This window comes from Procambarus clarkii, chromosome 62, assembly GCF_040958095.1.
Source record: "Procambarus clarkii isolate CNS0578487 chromosome 62, FALCON_Pclarkii_2.0, whole genome shotgun sequence".
NCBI lineage: Eukaryota > Metazoa > Arthropoda > Malacostraca > Decapoda > Cambaridae > Procambarus > Procambarus clarkii.
The window spans coordinates 10,578,285-10,583,687 of NC_091211.1; the positions used below are offsets into that span (position 1 = coordinate 10,578,285).

Consider the following 5,403-nt stretch of genomic DNA (forward strand, 5'->3'; position numbering starts at 1 on the left):
TAGGATATTGCCACTACTTGGAGAGTAGTGACACTAGTCTGTAGTTACCAATCACTGAGCGGGTCTTCTTTTTGTATACTGGAATAACATCTGCCTTATGCCATAAGGAGGGCCAAATTCCTTGAGTTAGGCAGAGTTGGAAGAGGTACGTGAGAGGTGGAGCCAACAGGTCAGCGCAGCTGCGTAGTAGTCTTGGACTGACCTTGTCTGGCCCTACAGCTTTATTGTGTCTAGCGTTTTAAGGAGATGGAGAACTTCAGCCTGCTGTATAACCACTTCAGTCATACTACACACAGTGCTTGGGGCAAAATGTGGAAGTTAACGTTCAGGATCAGGGATTTGCCTCTTGGCAGCAAAGTGGTTTGCCAGTAGATCAGCCGTCTCCTGATTGCTGGTTGCACCAGTTCCATCCTCTTGGTTTAGAGAAGAGATCCGATCCTGGCCGATCCTTCACCAAGGACCACCAGACCTTGGATCCAACCCTTTCAGATGCAAGTTTTCTTCGAGTTTCGAATTCGCATCTGGATATAGCCCACTTTTGAGCTTCCTTCATTATTCGACAAGATTGTCTATGAATGTTTCTGTTATGAACCGAGGGAAGCAGTTTAAATCTCCTCCAGGCCTTTTTTTTTTTTGGTTTCAGCTGCCATCTGGCAGCGATATCCAAACCAAGACTGATCACCTCGATCTTTCGGGATAACCAGTGCAGTAAAGACAGCCAGGTGGTCTGAAGAACCAACTTAGCCCAGAGGTCGGCAGTGAACTATGCTTGCAAGAAAGTCAGTCACGACAGGATCGACGGATGAGCCTGATATGTGCGTTGGAAAGCTGACAAATTTTTTCTATTTTGAAGACTGCTAAGAGTTCATGAAAATCCCTCTTTATAAGATACTGGTTATCACCAACAATTATAATGTGCTGACAGTTGTGCTGCATTAGCATGGAGTCTAGGTTGTTCATCAGGAAGGTGATTGGGGAAGCACCCTGCCATTGAGGTCTGTACATTGCACATAAAAGTATTGAGGTACCTGAATTTATGCAAATTTTGAAGAACATAAATTCAAGATGACCCTGGATGACCTAAAAAACTGGTTGGGCATGCACAGATTTGCTGATACACACTGCAACACCCCCCTCCTTGACCCTGCCTGTCTAGGCTCATCCATGAGGTATTACCGGCAACTGTAGCAAAGTTCTTAGGAGTCCTGTCATCTAAAAATGTTTCAAACACAACATCCACATCAGGACTATGAGTGTTCACAAAACTGTGTGTGTGATCGCCAGCGTTGGTAATGTTGGTAAGTATTCTCTCTCTCTAAGAGAATCTCTCTTCTCATATATAACTTCTTATTCTCTCTCTTATACTCATTCTCTCTAAGGACAGGTAAGGATTCTCTCTCTCTCTCTCTCTCTCTCTCTCTCTCTCTCTCTCTCTCTCTCTCTCTCTCTCTCTCTCTCTCTCTCTCTCTCTCTCTCTCTCTCTCTCTCTCTCTCTAATTGGTGATAAGTGCGGTCCCCGTCGCACAATGGTAAAACAATTACCCCGCGCTTCCCAATCGCTTTGGCCTGGGTTCGAATCCTAGCTGGGAAGGATTGGCTGGGTGCCAATCCTTAACTCTAGACTCTGATCACTCAGCAGTGAATGGGGTACCTGGTTGCTAAACGATTTGGGGGGTCATATTCCGGGGAATATTAAGATTAAGGATCTGCCCGAAACGCTAAGCGTGCTATTGTCTTTGCAAGAATGTAAGAACTCTTGTATATATAACAAAAAATAAATGCCCACACTCCTGAGAAGCATACGTTTAAGTCTTCGAACACCTGTATTGTATCTGTGAAGATCAGTGCTATTTAAACGTCCGAACATAATTATTCACACGTAACAACAAAATTACTTACACTAGCAATTATTCACACACATAACAACAAATGATTAACACAAACAATTATTCCCATATATATAATTTCTCTAACATACAATCATAATTACTCACAGACATAAATATATTCACACACAAATATGTTCACAAACAAAATTATTATTCACATATACAAATATAATAATTAACACAAAAATATAACTATTCACTCAACACTTACTTACTCAGAAACATTATTTTAAGAAATAACACACATGATGTCATAAATTTACTTACCAAAAGATTACAACAATGCATTAGTGAATGAAAGTTGGTAAAGATAAAATGAATTAAATCATAAATACCTTTTGTTGACTACATGAAGAAAAGGACTGTTTTTCTGCAGAACGAGAGAGAAAATGAACCACAAGTACCCTTCTTTGGATTTGTAAAAATCACATCTTCCTGTCAAAATAAATATCTTCCTATAGAGGGCGAAACAAACATATTCATATATATAAATTATAGACATTATGGTTGATGCTGTACACATAAGTTATTAGATATGGGTATGTATATAAATCATGTTTCCCATATTCCTTCTGCCTCTAAAAAATTCAAAGTAAATTATGTTAAATCTTAAATTAGCTTATTTTTCTTATTTGTGGTAAGGACACCACAACCACTGTTCATTCAGGTGAGTACACCATACCCACTGTAGCTTCAGGTGAGGGGCACCACTCGACTACAACTGCATTAATTGAGTATGCCACACCCAACTCGTCCTTAGACCTAGTCCATTCTATCCAGAGGTCGACCCCAAAGACGCATTCATCAATTTAACTTGCTGTTCATCCAAAACAGAACTTTTCTCAAATATAAATTATTATTATTATTATATATTATATTATAATAGCATATTATAGAGCATATTGTGCTTATTTAGGCACTGGCTAGGATAGGTTCTGTTGCCGATTATTTGTATTTGTAGTATGTGGGTGAACAATCCGTCCTCGACTCAAGTCCATTACATTCAGCGGTCGACCCCACAGACGCATTTATAAATTTTAACATGCTGTTCATTCAAAACGGGAATTTTCTCAAGTATAAATTAATATTGTAATATATTGGCATATTGTGTATATATAGGCATAGGATAGGTTAGGTCAGGTGTTTAGGTTCTGTTGGCGTTTACTTGTATTTGTAGTACGTGGGTGAAGCATTTATAGCGTTGTAATTCGAACAAAATTCGTCAGTGAAGCACTTGTTCCGGATATGTTCGAACGTCAGCAGTTGTGAGTTGTGTGTAAACCGTTTTTCATCCATAAACAGGGGGTTTGGCGGGTGCATGGAATCACTTTTGGATCTTTGTTTGGAGGACGGGCTGGGGTGAAACATTTACCAACCCGTCCTCGACTCAAGTCCATTACATCCAGCGGTCGACCCCACAGACGCATTCATAAATTTTAATATGCTGTTCATTCAAAACGGGAATTTTCTCAAGTATAAATTAATATTAAAATATATTAGCATATTGTGCATATATAGGCATAGGTTAGGTGTTTAGGTTCTGTTGGCGATTATTTGTATTTGTAGTACGTGGGTGAAGCATTTATAGCGTTATGATTCGAACAAAATTCGTCAGTGAAACACTTGTTCCGGATATGTTCGAACGTCAGCAGTTGTGAGTCGTGTGTAAACCGCTTTTCATTCATAAACAGGGGGTTTAGCGGGTGCATGGAATCACTTTTGGATCTTTGTTTGGAGGATGGGCTGCATTTACAACGTATTGATTCGAACAAAATTCGTCAGTGAAGCACTTGTTCCGGAAGTGTTCGAAGGAAATCAGTTGTGAGTCGTGTGTAAACTGTTTTTCATTCATATACAGGAAGTTTGGCGGATGCATGGAATTTTTATTGGGTCTTTGTTTGGAGGAGGGGCTGTATTTACAGCAACCCGTCCTCGACTCAAGTCCATTACATTCAGCGGTCGACCCCACAGACGCATTCATAAATTTTAACATGCTGTTCATTCAAAACGGGAATTTTCGCAAGTATAAATTAATATTATAATATATTAGCATAGTGTGTATATATAGGCATAGGTTAGGTTAGGTCAGGTGTTTAGGTTCTGTTGGTGATTATTTGTATTTGTAGTACGTGGGTGAAGCATTTATAGCGTTGTGATTCGAACAAAATTCGTCAGCGGAGGTCTGGAAACCTCCTCCGCCTGGGAGCGGCTGGATCACGTCCTGTTTTCGCGTTTTGGCTTTGCTACTGATGTTTGGTTTCCCTCTTCAACGGTCCACTTGTACGACGCCTGATGCACATATCGCCTTGGGTCACGGGGTTGTTGATAGACGTTTTTTTTTTTTGGCGTGTTCTGGCTGGTTCTCCCGGCGGGGTGACGGTGTTCGGGGGCCGGGAGTTGGCGGGTCTTGGTGGGCTCCTGGTGTGCTCTTAGCTGTGGTGGGCGGCTGGCTTCTGCTCTGCCGGGGAACACTGGATGACTTTTTGCGTTTTAGTTGGGGGCCGAGTTTTGGTTTTGCTACCTGGTGTTCTCTGTGTGGGGCGGGACCGGTGCTTGTTACCCTGAGGGACTCCTGGGACTCGCCAATCATCTGCCTTACTGTGCGTTTATTTGTCGTATGGCATATTAGTTTCTAGTGATTGGCGTCACTCGTTTCGCGATTAAGCTTGGCGTTTCACCTTTCCTGGCTTCGCGATTAACCCATCACTGGTTCGCCGGGGCGCATCCGATCCCACGATCGTCGTCGCCCCTGAATCGACAACAACAACAAACCACTGCTGCTTCAGGTGAGGACACCACACCACTAACGCTGCTTCAGGTGAGGACACCACACCACTAACGCTGCTTCAGGTGAGGACACCACACCACTAACGCTGCTTCAGGTGAGGACACCACACCACTAACGCTGCTTCAGGTGAGGGTTTCACACCACTCCTGCTGCTTCAGGGAAGGACACCAAACCTCTACTGCTGCGTCAGGTGAGGACACCATACCACCATGCTGCTTCAGTTAAGGGCACCATACCACGACTGAAGCTTTATATAAGGGGCTCCGCGGAGGTACCATCACTGCTTTAGGTTAAAGTGCTATGGAGTTGCGCCGTTAATTCATATATTCTGCAACTTTAGTAGACCGTGTGCATAACTTCTTGAAATACAATCCCACAGTGTGGGTAATTTAACTAAAATTTGGTTAGATTAAGATTATCTGGTTTTTATTTTTATTAAGTTTTTGCTTCAGTCTGAACTACCAACAATAGTTTACTGTTGTACTGAGTTCAACAATAAGTACTGAGTACTTGTTGAATACTGAGGTTTAAAGATAAAATTAATTATTTAATCATTTACTAAAACACTAAGTTATCTTGATTGTTAGCTAAATAATGAATAAACTGCTTTGCTGTTTTGAAGATACGAAGCCTAGAAGATGTGAGAGTGACACAGTACGTGACTTGAACCGACCACGAAGTTAATGGCAGCCGCCTGAGAACTTGAAAGTTTGTTTACTCTCCTCC

The 5,403-nt window shown here is 41.7% G+C and overlaps 1 long non-coding RNA gene across 1 annotated transcript in view; it reads right to left on the reverse strand.

Moving 5' to 3' along the window:
- The window catches only part of LOC138354209 (uncharacterized), a 13,973-nt gene extending 11,647 nt beyond the window's left edge, over positions 1-2,326 (reverse strand). The window contains exon 1 of the long non-coding RNA XR_011223468.1: positions 2,225-2,326. This is a non-coding gene — a long non-coding RNA (uncharacterized lncRNA). The remainder of the gene's footprint in view (positions 1-2,224) is intronic.
- Positions 2,327-5,403: the final 3,077 nt, after the last annotated feature.